This window comes from Pinus tabuliformis, chromosome 4_1 (genome assembly GCF_031772625.1).
Source record: "Pinus tabuliformis cultivar Carrire ecotype Pingquan chromosome 4_1, CPIR1, whole genome shotgun sequence".
NCBI classification, from domain to species: Eukaryota; Viridiplantae; Streptophyta; class Pinopsida; order Pinales; family Pinaceae; genus Pinus; species Pinus tabuliformis.
The window spans coordinates 781,880,002-781,901,831 of NC_142303.1; the positions used below are offsets into that span (position 1 = coordinate 781,880,002).

Genomic DNA, 21,830 nt, shown 5'->3' on the forward strand with positions numbered 1-21,830 from the left:
TTTTCACCAATATGTGGAAATCCTAGTTTATTTGCGAAAATACATCTATCAACTATCGATTGGATTAACAATTTGCTTGTCACACCGAAATTACCAACGATCTTTGATGGAATGGAAATTTGTTCTCCGCGTGTCGTTGTCGTTGATGTAACGTTTACCATCTTCCCGTGACGTTGCAATGAATCCATTTTCCTGTGATTGGTGTAAATGTAAAGATGCACTAAATTCATATACCACCAATTCAATTATCGTCGGAGGCAGGCATCATGTTAAGTGTGCCTGGAATTCATTGGCTGCTTGTATGCTCCATGCTTCTTCAGAACGCGTTAATGGGTATCTTCGTTGTCTTTATCGTCGGCTTCCTGGCCTTCATATACTATCTTCTATTTCTCACCACAAAAGCAAGGAACGGAATCCCACCAGAATGGCCTTTCGTAGGGATTCTCCCCTCATTGTTTATACATTTCAACCATCTATATGACTCCATTTCAGAAATTCTGATCGGATGCGGGGGAACTTTTATTGCCAAAGGCCTTCCGCAAACCACTGTCCTTACCAGCAATCCAGCAAATGTGGAGTACATCCTCACGACTAGGTTTTCAAGTTTTCCAAAAGGTCCCGATTTCAGGAGCGCGTTTAGAGATGTTTTCGGTGATGGATTGTTTAACGTCGATGGACAACTATGGATTCAACAAAGAAAGGCGTCAGTGGTAGAATTTAACTCTGTATCTAGTCTCACTTATGTCTTGAAGTCCGTACAAGACTCGCTGCGCCAAAATCTGATCCCTATTCTGGACAACACAATATCCAAGGGAAGCGCCACCGATCTTCAAGACATGCTCTTTCGTTTCACGTTTGACAACATCTGCAAAATTGCGTTTGGTGTGGAAGTGGGGTGTTTATCTCCATCTCTGCCGGTCATTCCCTTTGTCAAAGCATTCGACGATGCTATTGAAGCATCCTATAGTCGATTTTTAATGCCTGTATATTTGAGAAAGATCATGGGATTTTTCGGTTTGGGGATCGATGCGAAACTTCAGTCTGCTCTGAAGATCATCGACCAGTTTGTCATGGAGATCGTTTCAGCTAGAAGGGAGGAATTGGGTATGGAAAAACTTGGAATGTCTCGTAGCCATGCAGATATATTATCTATTTTTATGAAATCTTTCGACCAAAATGGAATCCCGTATTCCGACACGTTCTTACGAGGCATTTGTCTGAGCTTCATTCTTGCCGGCAGCGACACGACATCCGTGGCACTTTCCTGGTTCTTTTGGCTGCTTCTGCAACATCCCCATGTGGAAGAAAAGATTTTGAAAGAGATCCACCGCATTTTAAAGAAGAGATCAGCTAATGTCAAACCCGGTGATCCACTTTGCTTCAGCAGGGAGGAGCTGAAAGAAATGCATTATCTGCATGCATGTCTATCAGAGACAATGAGGCTTTACCCTCCTGTGCCATTGGGCAGAAAGGAAGCGATAGAGGACGAGGTGTTGCCTGATGGGACGCCTATGAAGAAAGGGACTGCTATTGTTTACGTTACTTACGCCATGGGAAGAATGGAAAGTATCTGGGGGAGAGACTGCATGGAATTCAAGCCAAAGAGATGGCTTAATGATGAGGGTGTTTTTGTGAACCAATCTGTTTACAAATATCCTGTTTTCCATGGAGGTCCTCGAATGTGTATGGGTAGAGATTTTGCATATTTGCAGATGAAGCACGTGGCAGCGTCCATCGTATATCGTTACAGACTGAAACTGGTTAATGAAAGTGCACAACTGAAATACAAGGTACGTGGATTGACTCTCTTTATGAAAAATGGGCTGAGGGTTATCCTCCAACCAAGAGGAACTGAGAAATAAGGTCTATATGATACATTACAGCATTTATTTGTGACAGCGTTTGCTAGTATATTTGTACGACAAACTTTAGTTGCCTAAGTATTTTATAGTATTATCGACTGTGTGCTAAATAGCCCATTTACTACATGATGGCATTGCATTCCACTATGTAATCTAGTCCTGTAATGTGTAGAATTAATAACCTTATCATTATTGTCGCTTGCAGTGTAACGGTTTTTAGGATGATATTTAATAAAGTCGATAAATATTTTAATTTTGCTTTCTGGGCAGAAAGTACTTTTATGTGGTTATGTCTATTGTTTTGATTACCCATCAATACATGTGTAATTAGGAAAATAAATTCATAAGCTTTTTCATTTAATAAAGAATTTCACTCTCTAGTTTGCAATATGTAAGATATTATTATAGGTTTTTTTTAAACTATATTTGTTATACCTTGATGTTAATCCGAGGTACATGTTTGATTCAAAAGGATCACTATGAATGTGTAGTTTTGGCATGGAATGAGGTAGAAATATCATGTTTATAAAACTGTAAACTGGTTTTTCATGGAGAGAAAATCCGAGATACCTGTTTGATTCAAAAGGATCACTATAAATGTGTAGTTTTGGCGTGGAATGATGTAGAAATATCATGTTTAGGAAACTGTAAACTGGTTTTTCTGGAGAGAAAACATTTTTGAACTTTTCCTCTTTGCAAAAAAATTAAGTTGAAAAATGGGAATTAAGATTTTAAGATTAAAAGTTATTAACTTTAGAGGAATAAAGTGTAAACTATTTTTTTCATAATGAGAAAACATGTTTGAACTTTTTCCCTTGAAAAAAAAATTAAGTTGAAAAATGTGAATTAAGATTTTAAGATTAAAAGTTATAAGAAAATTTTAAATTTTATAGGAATTGAATAAGGATGGGAAGATAACCTTCATTTCTGCTAACTATTAAAGATAAACACAATTGATCACTTGCTAATTTATTATAATTATTAAATTATATGTTTAATGTTAATGTTAATGATTTATCTATTATAATTACTAAATTACATATATCATATTATTAAAATGTATTAAAGTAGTTAATATTGTTAAAATTTGATAAAATTATCTAAATATATTTAATATCATTGAAAATTAAAATATATATTTTATTTTAGTTAAAAAGAAGGAAAAATAAAATAATAAATAATCTAATTTGAAATTGTCTTTAAAAATTTTATTGCTCAAAGATTTTTATTTCAACTTAAGGTTGCTCAAAGATTTGTATTTCAATTTAAGGTTGCCCAAATATTTTTATTTCAACTTAAGGTGGATGAGGATTTGTTGATTTGTATTTTTATTTTATGTTTTAATAGACAGCCTAGATTGATTCTCAAGGGAATATGCTCACCATATGCTTGGTCTTAATGATTATCAAGGGCTTTAGTGTGCAACAAAGTTTGTTAGGTTGCATTTACTTTTAATAAATTTTAAAAATTAGATGCATGCCAAGTGTCTCCCCGCTCACCAATTTCCTAGGGATTTGAGATTATTCCAATTCTAAAAAGCTCCTCCATCATAAGTTCCTCATTATTATTTATAACATTCATTTATACATAAGCAAATTTTATTTAGCAAAATGGTCCACTTTTAATAAATTTTAAAAAGAAATAGATTCCTGCCAAGTGGATACCTGCCCACCAATTTCCTAATGATGTGAGATTATTCCAATTCTAATAGCCTCCTCCATGATAAGTTCCTCATTATTTTTTACAACATTCATTTATATATAAATAAATTTTATTTAGTAAAATGGTCAATTTAAAATAAGATGTGTAATTCTTATTTTTTTCCTCAAGTTAAAATTGACCCATAACCTTTTTATACATGGTTAATCACGTAAATGTATGCATTGCTAAAACATTTTTTGTGTTGTATAAAAACACGATACGTAATTATGTAATCTCTTTTATACTCAGTGTAAAGTTGTATTATATATGAACATGCTAGTAAATTTTACTTGAGCACCCAATATAAAGGAGCTGTGTGATTATCTAATCTCCATACTCAATTTAAAGTCAACAAGATCTTAGTAAATTTCATTTTACAACTTAATATAAAAGAGATGTATAATTATGTAATTCTCTATACTCAATTTAAAGTTGAAAAAATTATGATTATGTATAAAAATATTAATAAATTTTAAATATATTTATTTAATTAATATTTTAAAAAATTATCATTAATAATATATCCAATTTTAAAATGCTCTCACATGCTCTGAAGTAAACTTTAAATTAGTGAATAACTAATAAATACCAATCAAATTTAATCATTTCCACCCATATCTCTTTAATTGAATAAATACATATTCTACATGTGGCTCACCTCCATTTGGGATGTTGTTGGATAAAACCTATGTTGCATGAGTTTCTGGAACGTGGGAACTTGGGTACGTGTGTCGGGAACGGCTGGAGGAAATGACTAATCGTAATATTATATAATAAAAAAATTTAAAATATAAAAAATATAAAATATTTTTTAATTATATAATTTATATAATAATAAAAATTCAAAATATTCAAATATTAAAATCAATTTAAATAATAAATATATAATCTCTCTTATATATAAATATATTCTTTGGGTGTCTCTCTCCCAGAGTCTCTCCCTTTTATATATATAAAATATTAACATTATGACATATGACGAGTCTTTGAAACAATCTGGCTTAAAAATACAAAGGAACAATTTTACATATGTTTTCCTAGTTAGTCTTAAGAGAAAAAGTAAAGAAACTCTAATGTTTAAGCATTGGCTACCACATACAATGTGCACACACAATCTTCTGCCATATATATACAGAAGAAGAAGAAGAAATTATTTTAACGTCCACGAGTCTAAAGATAACCTATGGGACAGATTGCTTCTTCATCTGCTTGATGTATTCGACCATTTTTTCTGTGAAGCTTCACAATAAATTCTCCCAGCTTCTCGACAAACCCCTTGCTAAATAGATTACCCCAAGAGCTCACTGCCAGCATATCTGCATAACTTTCCCTGTTGTCTTTGAAGGCCTCACATTCTAAAATGAAATGTTTTTCTGTTTCCACTTTTCCGGAAGAACAAAAAATTCATACCCTTTCCTCCCACACTTCCTTTGGCCTTTTCCAGTGCCCTGTTTCACAACGGAGTTGATGAGAATTAGTCCTTAACTGAGCAATAAGAATTTTGGCTCTCCAAGTGATATTGGCCTCTATGTATGCTTTTGGTTGATGATTATGAGTGGGATTAAACACTTCAATATAGTAATTTTTCTTTCTTCCTAGCTCCTTATCCCAAGTACGTTTGTGGAACTTTTCCATAACAAAAGATTTTATCTCTTTGTTGTTTATGGGACACATGTTCAAGCAAATATTCCATTTACTAAACCATTTGTTATTTTTTTGCATCCAAGTTTTTTTGCTCTTGCGCAATCTATCATTAAAGACAACCTTAGGCCATCTACCATCTTCCATTTGCTCAATTGTTTTTAAATACCTTATGACTCGCACCATAGCAATTGCTTCAATAGGAGCAGTCCCTGTTTCACTTAACAAGATATCATAAGGAACTGCAATTTTCATCTTAAATTTGTTTATAATCAAATGCTTCTGAATTTTCTCAGTTTGTCTCCACTGCATGTCGGAGGTACTGCTAGCCCACAGTTCACAACCATAGAGAATCACCGGAATCACTAGAAGTCCAAAAAGAGTTTGAGTGGTCTTCCAGTCCCATAACTCTACCTCTCTACACCTATTTTGAAAAGCATAAAATGCTTTCCAACCCTGCAAAATTCTTTTCTTTCTACAACCATTCCAGCTTAGATTTTTGTTGAAGTCAATCCCGAGGTATTTGTAATCCGCAACTTCTTCCAGAATGTTGCCTTCAAAGTAGAACTGATATTGGTTATGTTTTCTTTTCTTAGAGAAGACTACTACTTTCGTTTTGATGATATTGACTTGCATCCTCACACTTCTACAAAAATGCTCAAGAGATAGTAAGTGCTCTTACAAACCAAAAGCCGATTTAACAATCAGAATAAGGTCATCTGCATACAAATGAAGCCTTATAACAAACTTTCACAAATAGATACCATCACCACTTGCGAATTTAACCACTCCTCAAGCTTGTCGATATATAAACAAAAAGGGTAGGAGACAGTGGGCAACCTTGCTTGACCCCGATATCACTTCTAAAACTTTCAGAAATGCCTGCAGAAGTTCTAATTTTGACTTTCAAATCTTCATACAACCTATGCATAGCTGCTCTCAAATGTTTAGGAACCCCAAGTTCCTCCATTCTCTGCCAAAATTTATCCTTAGGAACCGAGTCAAACGCTTTTTTGAAACCAACAAAGCAACAAAAGGCTTCTTCCTTTTTCTCCCAAACTTTTTCAATGATGTGCCTTAAAGTTATGCAATGATCAACTGTGGAATGTTTAGGTCTAAAACCTGCTTGCCGTTTAGCACGCTTATCTCTTTCTTCTACCCACTTGCTAATTTTGTTTTCTAGCATGCTTCCAAATAGCTTTGCAAACAGAGGTTTTATCATGATGGTCCTATAATTGGAGGGATTATTGACGTCACCGCTCTTGAAAAGAGGTATTGCCAGACTAGTTGACCAATCTGTAGGGAGCCCTTGTTGTATGATGTTGTTGAAGATTTTTGTAATGTGAGGTGCAAGAATCTTTGAGCCCCACTTTAGATATTCTGCTTGGAGTTCAGCTAAGTCTTTTGCTTTTCCAACACCCAACTTCTTGATACCCATCTCTACCTCTTGTACTATGAAGAGTTTAGTATCAATGTTGACCAAGGGGGGGCCGGTCAACCTTGGGAACCTGCTCATAGAGTTGTCTTGCATAATCAAACCATTTAGAAGCTGTAATATTATTTCTTATTTGTATCTTTTTCGGTTGGAGTTCCTTCCAAAATAATTTGGGATTATTTTTCCCAAGGAAGATTAATTCTTCCCTCCTTGAAACCATGAAATCGCCCTTTTTCTTGCTTAATAACTGCTTGTACGATTTGAGCTTTATGTTATCCTTGTTTGACTCTTTCCACATTCTCCTAGCCTTTTTGCATTCCTTGTCAAACCAAGCATTAACCAAAAAGCAATTTGTTTCAGACTTCTTAATTTTTGTTCTTTTGCACTTTGCAAGTGCGCATTGAATTGAATGTGTTAATTCATGACTATGAAGGCTGTGAATTGTAATTTTCTCATTCTCAAAGAGCCTCTCTAGCGTCATTATGAAGGTATTACATTTTTCTTGCGTCAAGAGAATTCTGCCCTGTGGGAGATTTTGTTGGACATGATGAATTTTTTACTCTAATTGTTTTTTTCCAATCCAAGAGAAACAAAAAAATTGTCTTGTGATCTAAATTCAAATCCCACAGCTGATCTCGAACCAAAACTTCTTCGATTTTCTCACACAAACCATGCGAGCAAATTACATAATCTACCACACTTACTTCATTGTAAGTATTGCAAGTGAAATTACCGGACTTTGCCTATCTAGTTAAGCCATTACAAATGACTAAATCAAAGGCCCCACATAGAGTAAGCAATTGTTCACCAAAGAGATTGCAGCCCTTGTCCTCTGAAATTCTTTCTTACTGATGATTACTTTCTTCTGTAAGCCAAATAGCGTCACAATCATCTTTACAACAAAGAATGCTAGCTTGCTCACTTACAGTCCTAGCATTGAAATCACCCACTATAAGGACTTCACTTAGCTGCGAATATGTTGCAATATCTGCTTTTAAAGCTGCAAATGGATCTTTGTGGTCAAGCCCTCTACCTTTGTAGATTTTTGAAACCTGTAGTGCAAAATATCATGCTGCAATTCTGATGTGGTTTCCATTTTCTGATATTTTAAACTAAATGAATTGCTTATTTGATTCTTCTTTTTCTAACTGAATAAGACGACCTTCTTTCTCCCTTACTAAAACCATGATACCCATGTTCCCTTTGCCATTCCCTGTTGCCTTGTTCCACACTACCATCTTCCAGTATCCTTCAAACAAAGGTGTCTTGCACCCTTCATGCTCATGTGTTTCTATGAGGAAAATTATGTCTCTATTTTCCACAATAGGCCCTAACCCATGTTCTGGTCTCCATGGGTAATCTCTGCAGCTCCAACAAACTAATCTTAAGGAAACTTGGGTATGACTTGATTGCTATTTATTTTGACATGCAAGACTCACATTTGGGTCTTTGTCCCTGTTTTCCCATACCGACCTTGCTTTCTAATTTCTTGTTGAAGAGTTTGTTGCCTCTTCTTTATTACCATCTTGCTGCTCTGTTCTGGAAGGAGGTCCAAATTGCGCTATCACAGCTTTGCCTTTATAAATCCATGCTCTCTTTCCTTCATCTCTTGCTGCAAAAGAAATACTCATCAACATAACATCCCAGATATTTCCCTTACATCGAGGTCCCACACACTTCCTTAACCCATCAAGAGATTGCTCCAGTTTCTCAATTAAGGATATCGGTGTACGATGGTTTCAACTTAGGCTCATGTTTTGTGGGCAGTTCAACATATTTCTCTACAGGTTTTGTATTCCCCAACCCCAGGGAACATGGGAACTCAAAAAAAAACAGTCTTCAAAGCTCCTGGAACTTTCCCAAGCTCCATTGCAGCTCCCCCTGAAAAGAGAACGTTCCCATACAGTGCCAAAGCTCCCAGGAGCAAGGGAACCATTGGAACGGGTTTCCCAACTCTTGGAAACGTTTCTAGTGTAACAGAGGATAAAACTTAGATCCTACCTTGATTTCTTCCTTTTTACTTCAGTAAATAAGGTAAACTGGCTTAGGGCATCATTTGTCTATGTTGTCTTTTACTCTAACCAGGGTTGGAATTTCAGAAAACCTAACCCATAAAATTTAACGTTTTTTAAAATTTCCCACCTGTTTTCATAATTGCAAGGCAGATTTTTGACAGTTTTATAGTATAAAGAAGATACGTAATTATGTAATTTCTTTTATACTCAATGTAAAGTTATATTATATATGAACATGATAATAAATTTTACTTGAGCACCCAATATAAAGGAGATTTGTGATTATCTAATCTCCATACTCAATTTAAAGTCAACAAGATCTTAGTAAATTTCATTTTACAACTTAATATAAAAAAGATGTATAATTATCTAATTCTCTATACTCAATTTAAAGTTGAAAAAATTATCAAATATTATGTATAAAAATATTAATAAATTTTAAATATATTATTTAATTAATATTTTAAAAAATTATCATTAATAATATATGAGATTTTAAAATTCTTGAAGTAAACTTTAAATTAGTGAATAACTAATAAATACCAATCAAATTTAATCATTTCCACCCACATCTCTTTAATGGAATAAATACATATTCTGCATGCGGCTCACCTTTATTTGGGATGTTGTTAGACAAAACTCAGATACTATCTTGATTTCTTCATAAAAACTCGCTTGGGGTAAAAACTCGCTTCGGGTATCATTTATCTATGTTGTCTTTTACTCTAACCAGGGTTGGAATTTCAACAAATCTATTTTCATAATTGTAAAACAAATTTTTGATAATTTCATAATTTTTTAACTTATATTTAAAAAGCAAATCACCCATGACAGACAATTTGCCCATCAAATTCCAACCCTGACCCTACCGTGCACTGTATCATGCACTGTATCACCACCACCTCAGCACTGTATCACTACCACCTCAGATGGATCAGCTCCATCCTCAACGCTTACAAGAGGCCTTCCTTACCGCCACCACCTCAGATGGCATCAGCTCCCTCCTCAACGCTTACAAGAGGCCTTCCTTACCGCAAGTATTTGTGAGCCCATCGATTGATTGATCAATGAAGACTTTTCATTGTCCATGACTCGAATCATGAATTAACCCCAACAAGTGCTTTTCCAATTGGATGTACATGCTGGGTAGCTTTTTCTTATTCACTAGTACAAGGTTGCCTCCTGGACATCACAGCTGATTAGATTAAGTGTGCTGGGTAGCTTTTTCCTATTCACTAGTAGCAGGTTTCCTCCGGACATGACAACTAACTAGATTAAGGGGGTTTCTTTTTGTTATATATATTAAGTCTATATTAAGTATGAACTCATTCCGAGCATAACTGTGTATCTTTATAGTTTTATTTTATTTGAAGGGTTTTTTGGGTGTAATTTTTAGTTTAATTTGTTTAGAATTTGGTTGTGATTGGTTAGATTTACAAGTTTTAGTTGTGAATTTTTTATAATCTAGGTGTTTTATGGATTTTTCAAGGTGTTGAATTCATATATATTGTCAAAACCTCATTTTAAACAACAAAAATCAAGGTTTGACCTAAAAACAATTTGCGAACTTCCAATAAAAAAAAACTCCAAAATTTATGATGATCAGATAACACCTATTTTAATATTCTTCAAAATCAAGTAAATTGAAAAATTACAAATTACTAAATAGAAAATAAACTTTCATACAAATTCATAAATGTCAATTTGAGCACAACAATGTCATTAAAAGCCAGGTAAACTAGGATGTTGTTCCTCTTTCTCTTTGTGTCAGGGATCTCATAACATCTCTTTCATCTTTCTCACACTCTCTAACTCTGTATTCCAAAAACACATATTTTATAAACATAAACTTGTTGAATGTTGATATTCCATAAAGGTATATGAAATGAAAATCTTTCTTTTTGCATTTTTCATATTCATTTACAATTTTTTCAAACTTTTAAATATTAAAATAAAATGATTCTCTCGATATTATTAAAAAATTTACATCAACCAATCTAATGATATCCTAAACCATAGATAAACCAATGTCAAACAAACTGCCAGTTAATGTAACTACATTGGTTGAATATCAAAACATCTTCATGAACCTGTACAGAACAAAAGCAGTGTAAAGTTGAATTCCTCATTATAGTGGGTTCTTAGACATAGCAATATGGTACCTAGAAAACTCAATGCTAGTTAGAAATGGTTTATATATATATATATATATATATATATATATAGTTTCTGAGAAGGACAATAAGGAGATGTATATGGTGGATGTTTAGGAGTATTTTTAAATTTAAGGAAATTAAGTGGGGATGGGTGGAAATCATATAGGGAGATGTATATGGTGGATGTTTCAGAGTATTTCTAAATTTAAGAAAACTAAGTGGGAAGGAGTGGAAATCATGGTTTTTACTAGAGAGCCTCATTTATAAAATTATATGAATAAAAATAATAATAATAAAATTTCACTAATAATATTTCATTTCGTTTCATGTAAATTTATTATTATATAATTTAATGAAACATTATAAATCTATTAATCTTAAAATGGATGATAATTTTTGAAAGGATATGAAATTCTTAATGATAAAATTTCAACAATAACAATTAATTCCAATTTCGTGTAAATTCATCATTATACAATTTAATGAAACATTGTAAACCTAATAATCTTAAAATGTATGATAATTTTTGAAAGGATATGAAATTCTTAATGATAAAATTTCAACAATAACAATTAATTCCATGCAAATTCATCATTATACAATTTAATGAAACAATATAGTAGATTTATAACACCTATAATTTGAGAAAAATCATGAGGCTTTTGGGTTTGGGGATTGATGTGAAACATTAGTGTGCTTTGAAGACAATCAACCAATTTGTCAGGGAGGTCGTTTCAACCAGAAGGGAGGAATTGGGTATGGGAAAAACTTAGATGTCTCGTAGTTGTGCAAATATATTATTTATTTTTATGAAATCACATACTCCAACACATTCTTACGAGGCACTTGTCTGAGCTTCATTCTTGTAGGCAACGACACAAAATTTGTGGCACTTTCCTGCTTCTTTTGGTTGCTTCTTCAACATTAGCATGTGGAAGAAAAGGTTTTGAAGGAGATCCACTACATTTTAAAGAAAATATCAACTCATGTCAAACCTAATGATCCACTTTATTTCGAGGAGCTAAAAGAAATCGATTATCTACATGCACATCTATCAAAGACAATGAGACTTTACCCTCTTGTTCCATTGGGTAGAAAGGAGGCAATACATGACGAGGTGTTCCCTAATGGGATGCCTGTGAAGAAAGGGATTGCTATTATTTATGTTACTTGTGCCATGGGAAGAATGGAAAGCATCTAGGGCAGAGACTTCATGGAATTCAAGTTATTAAGCCAAATAGATGGTTTAATGACGAGGTTATTTTTATGAACCAATATATATTTTTGAATCACTCCAAACATAGGACACTGTTAAACCTGCACACACCATATATTTAGAAACTTTTATCAATATACAAATATCTTTTTTACAAGGAGGCCCTAGAATGTGTATGGGAGAGATTTTGCATATTTGCAGATGAAGCACGTAGTGACATCCAACTTATATCGTTACAGATTGAAACTCGATAATGAAGGTGAAAAGTTGAAATACATGGTACAAGGATTGACGCTCTTTATTAAAAATGGGTTGAGGGTTATGTAAGATCCCAAACAACAAAATAATTAATAGATCTAGAACATTTCAATGTTCTAATTGAAAAGCTAATAAGTGAAACACAGAACACACGAGATCTTAAAAGAAAGGTGCAAACCTTATTTATATTATTATCTGAAATTAATACATTCCAGAATGATCAATAATGAAATCCCCTTGCCATATGGCATGCACGACTGCTCAACAAGACTAAACTAAACATTGAAGCACAATCGTGGACCCTGAATGGATCCACCAGACAATTACACCCACAGGGTTTTCGTCCCTGGGATCAAACTAGAACTGCCTCGCCAAGTTATCAATAAAACACAAATGGATAGATGGATTCAATATGATCCCTCTTCCTAGCTCCTACACTCCTCCCACGCCCCCACCCCTTAAATAAGCTTGAGGGACTCTCTAGAAATCTTATTTTATTATTTTCCCTCGAAAAACAAAGGAAAATACTATGGGAAGATCCCATGGGAAAATACCATTAGTAGATTCTGTCCATTTTGACCACATCAAGAAAATGGAATATTACAAATCCTCCCGCCCAAATCTTCATTTCCTTCAATCAATCCAATTCTATCCATAATAGCATCATTTGTACATTGATACTAGGACCCCATACAAACGAGTATGCTATCTAATGCCTCTATGTTGAATGACCTTGAATGGATCCTCTGATCCATCGATCCCAAACAATCCTCTGGACAATCTTGCTCTCAATTGATTCACCTGGATCCAATGCCACCTATGTCCTAGGACTTGTGGATTATGATACCATCTCAGCCCTCTATCACTGCTCGTGCCTAAGGGCCCAAGCTGCAATATGCCCTTGGCTATGGGTATCCTCCTCAGAATCAACCCATCAATAGAGTTCCAACTCATCACTTCTCTCCAATCCATCCCATGGGAAAGATCTAATGCATGACGTCCTGCACATGGAATAAATCTACTATGTTGATGTTGCCTGATGCTCAACTCATGTTGCTCCACTCGGTCACCCAATACGATCCATTTGGAGAACTCTGCCCTACTCTTCCCAATGTATAAAGACTGATTGGTAGTGTTGCAAGCCTTATATATGTACTGATGTAGAGGGTTGCTTTGGAACTCCCAATTGTACTCCTCTTGCTGCCTTGTGAGGGACTTGAGACACTCCTCTACACTAGACAACTTGGTCGCTCACTCAACACATACCCCTATGAGCTCCTCATTTTTTTTGTTCTCCTATAAGATGGTGTCTCGGGTTGTCCAGTGTAGAATTTTGTAGGATTTTTCTACAAATCAGCTAACTCTGATACCATGTAGAATTTTCTCTACAAATCATCTAGGTCACTAATATCATGTAGAAATTCCACCTACAGATCCAACTGATATATTCAATGTACTAAAGCATAATACTAGATCTACATCTACCATAAACTTTGTGGAAGCTAATCAATCATGAGCAACATCAAGCATGAACACATATAATTGATAAGAAGGAATCAATCACACAACACAAAATATATCACTGGGGAAAGCACTAGCATAAAACCCCAACCATGTATTATCAATCAAGTGGAAATCCTCTTCACAATACAAAATGAATTAGCTCTCAAGCTATTCAGTTCTCAATGAACTATGAAGATATGAAGATATGTCTCATGAACTAACCAAGCCCTGTATATAAAGGCTTTACCTATGGTCCAATCCCTATTTCCTTGCGTAGTTTGCTTAGGAAATAATAGCAAAATAATATGCAATTAATTCCAAACATACCAAGTCAACCTATGGTCCAACTACGCAATATTTGAGGACACTAGTTCTTTAAACCATGCAAAAACTACTCACTAGAAATAGTCAAGCATATGATAGTACATTGTCCCACATCTGATCTCAACTGGGTCTCTGACAGAACTGACATGCAATAGTTATCCATGAGTGAATTCTCAGTTATCTAAAATAATAGTTGTCACATGCATGCAAGCATTAAAATACTATATTTTATTATTTTAACAACTTGTTAAAATAATCTAACTGGACTTGACTAGTTAGAACTAAGTCAACTGATTCTCTCATTATAGAACTCATACTTGTTCCCTCAATCAGTGGAGGAAATTAAGGATAAATTCCTCTATCAGTGGGACAACTCATGTGCATGCTCACAAAGACTTCAAATTCGAATTTCCTTAACTAATTAACTCAACTGAATTAATTAATTAATATTTCCAACTGTTGTTAAGACCAAAATTAATTTTACTTCCTATAGATAGACTAGTGACTGCTATAAATAGGAAGGGTCCCAGAAATGCTATTTTTAGAACTTTCTACTTTTAGCAGTTTCACCTCTCACCCAATGTGGCCATTGACCTCACTGGCCAAACTGCTATTTTAGACATGCTATTTTTAGCAGATCTATTTTTAGCACATTGTAAATTTAACATTTCTTGTTGCACATTTTTCAACACTCCCTCTCAACAAGAAAGGCTTTCTCTTGAACCCGATCCTGTAACTCTGGAATGTTCTGCATGCAACAGATCTACCCATTCCACTTGCTCCAACAACACTTGGAACAAAAACACTCCCAACTGACCACTCTGTTGGGCTAGGAACATAATTTGATGCTGAAGCTCTACCTGCTGCTGACAAGTGCTCCCTTTCTGACATCTGCGCTACTGCAACATCTCCATGCATCTCGCACCATTGCACACCTCTCTGTGCCACCTAGCACTGTGCAAAACATTTGTGCCTCTCGCATTGCTGCAACCTGCTAGCTATGCGTTGTCCTGGGATTTCCTGCACTGTCGCTCTCTCTACCGCTCTATCCGCACCTGTCTCTACCCAATCATTAGTTCCTGCTACTCCACATCGGGGCTCCTGTAGCAAGGTCTCATCCAAGAGGTTGGGGTACCTCAAGGATCCTGCCCCTTCTCCTTGGGATGATCACTCTATATCGCCCCACCTCCTACCTGGAGGTATGGCTGCATGTGATCCCTCTACCCACTTGGCTCGAAGTTTCCCCCTACTGGAGGTCTCTGCATGAGTAAATGTCTCTACTCGATCTCCTCTCAGCTTTTCTCGTTGTGGCTGCTCCACAACCTCCTGAAGCTACTTCAATAATTGTGGCTTCTCCATAATTGTCTGAGACTTCTTCTGGCGCTGCATGTTGAGAAGTAATTTACTCTCCCTCTCAACCACCAAGTTCTAACCTTTGCCTTGCTCCTCAAGCTTTGCATGCATCTTGTACCTCAATTGCATACAGGTTCTTGGCTAGCACACCAATCTATTTCCACTTTCCCACGTCACGAAATTTTCTAGAAAAAGAGTTGATTTTAAATCAGCGATATCTCCCTCATCCAGACTCCAATTCAGGCAAATTTTTTTTTTTTTTTTTTTTGGTATTTTCCACAAGGAATCCAAATTTGTTATTTATTTCTGAAAATTTTGTACAGAAACTTTCAGATCTGCTTTGCAAACTCTTCGCCCAAAACTCAAAACTTTGAAATCTCCTCTCAGTATATTGTTCTCTCCTTGATCACCTGCGCTATGATACCATGTAGAATTTTCTCTACAAATTAGCTAGCTCACTAATATCACATAGAAATTTCACCTGCAGATCCAACTGATAAATGCAATGTACTAAAGCATAATACTATATTTTACATCTACCATAAACTTTGCGGAAGCTAATCAACCATGAGCAACATCAAGTATGAACACATATAACCAATAAGAAGGAATCAATCACATAACACAGAATATATCACTGGGGAAAGCACCAGCATAAAATCCCAACCATGTATTATCAATCAAGTGGAAATCCTCTTCGCAATACAAAATGAGTTAGCTCTCAAGCTATTCAGTTCTCAATGAACTATGAAGATATGAAGATATTGTCTCATGAACTAACCAAGCCCTGTATATAAAGGCTTTACCTATGGTCCCTATTTCCTTGCGTAGTTTGCTTAGGAAATAATAGCAAAAGCATATGCAAATAATTCCATCAAAATACCAAGTCAACCTATGGTCCAACTACGCAATATTTGAGGACACTAGTTCTTTAACCATGCAAAAACTACTCACTAGAAATAGTCAAGCATCTGATAGTACACTGTCCCACATCTGATCTCAACTGGGTCTCTGACAAAACTGACATGCAATAGTTGTCCATGAGTGAATTCTCAGTTATCTAAAATAATAGTTGTCACATGCATGCAAGCATTAAAAAACTATATTTTATTATTTTAACAACTTGTTAAAATAATCTAACTGGACTTGCCTAGTTAGAACTAAGTCAACTGATTCTCTCATTATAGAACTCATACTTGTTCCCTCAATTAGTGGAGGAAATTAAGGATAAATTCCTCAATCAGTGGGACAACTCATGTGCATGCTCACAAAGACTTCAAATTCGAATTTCCTTAACTAATTAACTCAACTGAATTAATTAATTAATATTTCCAACTGCTGTTAAGACCAAATTAATTTGACTTCCTATAGACAGACTAGTGACTGCTATAAATAGGAAGGGACCCAGAACGCTATTTTTAGAACTTTCTATTTTTAGCATTTCACCTCTCACCCAATGTGGCCAATGACCTCACTGGAAAAATTGCTATTTTTAGACATGCCATTTTTAGCATGTCTATTTTAGCACATTCTAAATTTAACATTTCTTGTTGCACTTTTTTCAACATCCAGACTCTCTCCTTCAACATCATAAGATGTGTCTTGAAATGCGCGATCTTTCCCTGAAAGTTCTCTACTGGTGATTTTGGTGCTCTGTTGAATGTCTTTGTATTTGTCTGCACGAGATGCTCAACTATCATAGCTCCAACTTGAACCTTTGATTGACTCTCCAGAAATGGCTCATCTTGCATACTATATTTTCATGTTGCCTCACATGATCATGCTCATCCTGTTGGTTTATTACTCCTGACTCCTCACTTCATTCTCCTTGAATGTCTTCTCCTTGGCCTTTTCCACAAGTGGGACAATCTATTGTCCACCCTCTTTGGTTTCAAACATGGATGTACTGGTGGACTATTATCTACACCTGATTTCCCACACTCTTTATGGATGTCCTCTTGGATATTTATGGACTCAATTACATAATCAGGAGGAATTACCTCCTTCCTTTCCTCATGTACTTTTCAAGCTGACTGATTATCACAAGTCGGTCCTATAAGTTTCCCTGAAAGACATTTTGTTGTTGCTCACCATCTATACTTGTCGGCTTGGATCTTCATAGGTTATCTGCTGAAAACTGGTGAACCAAACTATGGATGAATCCTCATGATCTAAAGGAGTTTTTTTTTTTTTTTTTTACCTTATTGCCTCCTTATCACCTGGACATGAATGGTTAAGGGCCCAAGGTCCCTTGCAGATAAAACATAGTCCTCTCCTCCTTAGTTCATTCTCGTTGTAGATCTTGTTCTTGCTTCCTCCATCAATCCTTCTCAACTTAGTCAGCACCCTTCTGAGCAATTTTATGTTTTTCCTCACCAAATTCTCGACTAAATCATATGAAGTTGGTGATACCTCTAGTTCCTTCTCTAAATGGTCAACAATTTGGATCTATTATTTTGCAGATGTCAGCATCTCCTTCTAAGAATAGAGATACAATCTTTTGCATGATTTTTTTGACACGGTCTGGATGAGCTGATGTAATGTTGTATAAAAGCTTTGTAGTAACTGAAAAGCTTAAGTTGTCGCATCCCAAATTCAGCATAGAGGTGCCAAAGCTGAACTCTACCATGAGTTTTAAAATTCTGCACTGTTTCTGAAAGGTATGAAGCATGACTTTATTCAATCCCTGAAGGGCTTCTACTATCAACTACAAAATATCTCTCATGACATCATTATTGTAAGGCAGTAGTGGTGATGTTTAATGCTATGATCCAAGAAGAAATTGTGAGCCTGACCTCTTCACAAGGATGCTCCCAAAGTTTGGATTGTACTAATGCAAGCATGGATGGGTTGAGAGCCCAACTGAGTTTCTTCCATTTCTGGTTGCACCACCCTGGATAAACATGTGTCTAATTATTCTAACTTATGAAGGTCTATGTTTGACTTTGTTTGTTGCAATTCAGACCAAGTGTGAAGAGCTTAGCCCCTCTAATTTGTCCTTACTTCACTTTCCATGGGTGCTTTTGCTGCATAAATGGAAAATACCTTTTTGAGAAAGGCTAATTATTTTTGCCTAAAGCGGTATGGCTACAAAAACATCCCATTTTTTTTCTATTCATCCAGAATTTTGTGCAGAATTTTATGGCCGTTTTCTAGAGAAAGTCCCATTTCCCCACATACCAAAGCAAAAAAAAAGTAAGTAAAACACAAACTTTCTCAAAAAAATAAATATCAATCTCCTCCCTTCCCCACTTTTTTTTTTTTTTTTTTAATGATGATGACTATTAATATATAACCGCCTTAATATATTCTTACACCTCCCTTAAGCATTTCAACTAATATTACAAAGCCTCCCTTCATATGATTCCTGTCTTGCACCTCACGTAGAAAGGCACCTAATCGTTGCACCGTTAAACTATATTTCCTTGGCATCACCACGAAGGAATTGTGGTTACCATAGTATTACCAAACCTTTGAGAGAAAGGCCCACAAGGGAGGAATACTGGTAGCAAAGTCCTTAAGATTCAATGCAGGAAGATGCTTAAGTATCACGCAATATGCCCCCGCATGTTTTACCTAGCTGCATACAAGGATTTTTGTCCTTTATCCGAGCGTACTGAACACCGTGGACAATCATTATGGAATTTGGAAACCCAATTCAACCGCTTAAGATCTTTCAGTGCCAAATATTTTAGCTTAAGAAGCAGCAAGTTTTCAGTTAACGTGAAGAAACCCTAGCCACTAGCCACAAGATATCCTGCATTGAAGACATAATCGAAATTTGCAGTGTGGCCTTCACTCTCACTATGAAATGAAATTTGCTGAAACTTTTATTGGCGCTTCCATTATATCACACCAAACAAAAGCGCAGAAAACCCACGACTCCATTTTGAGTGATGGATACTTCAGCTCGAGACACCTTCAGTTATCTCGTCCCCTCCATATCAGAAACTCGGCCCACATTTGCTATTGAAGCTCGGTTCTGTAGGGAGAAAACGCAGCTTCTATTAATAACAACTCGACCCCTTCACGCTAACTGAATTTGACATCTCACAGACCCATGTTTATAATAAAGAGTCTCATCCCTCTTCAGATCTCTAGTAATAGATGTCGTTAACTCTGTCAGCAGATAAGAGATTTCGACCTCGAATATACGCTTAGCCGGAATAACCCCTCGACCTTAGACACCAATCTACTCTTCTACTAAGTTCCCATCACCCCTCGATTGCTCTCGACGGTTGCTTTTATGTGACTGTAATTGTAAGATCTCGACCACTATATGTGGCTACGTAAGAATAAACTTTTCAGCCTCGAGATCGGCGTGTGTACTATGTTGCAGCCACAATGTTGCACGCTTACTCAGCCTTCGACCTTGAAGCTTCTAGTAATGAATCTTGCACAACAATTGGCGTAATTCAACGCAGCTTCTCTAGACTCTTCGCAAGTCAGTTTTAGTAGATTATTGGGAGGACTTCTCATGGGAATTTCCTAGAACTTCATGTTGTAGGGTTAAACACATGTGGCTGTTCTTTTATTGATCACACAAAACACGATGATTACAATAAACCCGATGAAGGGTATTTAAAGCTTTTTCAACTAGCAACTTGCCTAATATATCTTGACATGCAACCACATTAAAGTCGTCTATACTTGGCTTGACTCAACACTCAACCACTTAATCACTCAGTTCACTGACTCTCCATGTTTAGCCAACTCCACATGCTGGAGTAATTACTATTTCTAACACTCCCCCTTAATTATGACTGTATGACTCAATATAACTTAACTTGACTCGGTTATCACTCAAACATGCCTGGTGGTCTATGTCTCGCGAGGCTTACAATGACTCAAGACTTTCACAATTTTGCATTTTCTTTTTTTCTTCTTTCAAATATTATATCCTTGAAATTGCTTCATTCTCTGTTGAACTTTCTTGCTGCAGGCTTTATTGACTTGCTGCTGCTGCAATTTTTCTTTGACTTGTTTTGATCTTCTTCTGAAAAACAATTGGATCATGTCTTCTACACCTTCCTCTTCAAATATTCGTTCAACCATGGACTGCTGCCAAAACATTGCATCTTCAAACTGTCTTCTTTGCTTTGTTTCTTGTGTTTCAAATTCCTGACTTTCTTTCTGCCATATTTCTGGATAGGAGAATCTTATCTCTTCTTGACTCCATTGCTGAAAAATGGTTTCAATGCATTCATCTTTGTCTTCAGAAAAATCCATATCATTCTTTTCACTTTCATCACAAGTACTACTGATTTTTTCCTGTAATCTGCATTAAATTTATTAACAACTTGCTTTCCATTTCTGCTCCCGTGCTATTTTGAACACCTGATATTCAAAAACCAATGTTAAAAATAGCTTTAATATGACTCTCTTCAGTGAGAGCTTCCTGCTCAACATCTGCCTTCTTTTCCACTGCATGGAGGTTGTCTTCCACTGTTATGTTGTTAGTGGATATTCTCATCAAAAACTCTTCAATAACTTTATCACGTTCTTGATCATCAATTGTTGCTAGATGACATTGTTATGAAACTAGCTCAAGAAAAGATAGAAAAGATAGATCAACGCCTTAGAATTCAGCCTCTTCGAGGGGCAACCTCCTTTACATTACATAAATGAACGATTCTTCGATGATTCAAATGACAAAACCTCCTTCTATATATAGGAGTCACAATATAATCCAGCGACCTAATAATAATAATATAAAGCCACAAAAATAACAATAGAGGGATTCTATGGGCACATTAATAACAATATGGGGGCAATGGGGGCACAACAATATAAATAAGGGGTATAACTACAATAGTAATGGGGTAATCACTAGTATTATAGGGACCCAAAACTGCAATAATATGAGATTTCAAGAGAGAGCACCTTGAAGAATGGCAATGCTAATGCAAGTGCTGCAACCCATGACAATGAAGTAAAAGCCGAGGACAAAAGGATCCCATTTAAGGAAACTCATGGCAAGAAATACAGTGGGGTGAAACCTTGATGATTCCAAAGCAACCCCTTAAAAAGGAAGTTGTAGATCATCTCAATAGTGACAAAGATCACGACTTAAGGAAACATACGTCAACAGCAGCAAAACTGTCCTCCCCAAGGGGCACTTCCAAAACAAAGAATGACCAGAAAACAGATGAAAATACCATCGCAAAGGGCTTGGGGTTTGATCCTAATAAGGACTCACATCCAAACAACAAAGAGAACATGTCCGCTCCTCGAACAGGCGATTCCAAAAAGAAATTTTCAGCTTCAAATGGGTGCATACGTGGACAAAGTCTTGATGAGTGCGTGTTATTGGAGGAGGATTTATGATTCTGAAAATGGCAAGACTTGCCACGAGGTTTCAGGGAT

At 35.7% G+C, this 21,830-nt stretch overlaps 1 pseudogene; it reads left to right on the forward strand.

The window, feature by feature from the left end:
* The first annotated feature begins 329 nt into the window (after positions 1-329).
* Positions 330-1,877, forward strand: LOC149178481 (cytochrome P450 86B1 pseudogene; annotated as a pseudogene).
* Positions 1,878-21,830: the final 19,953 nt, after the last annotated feature.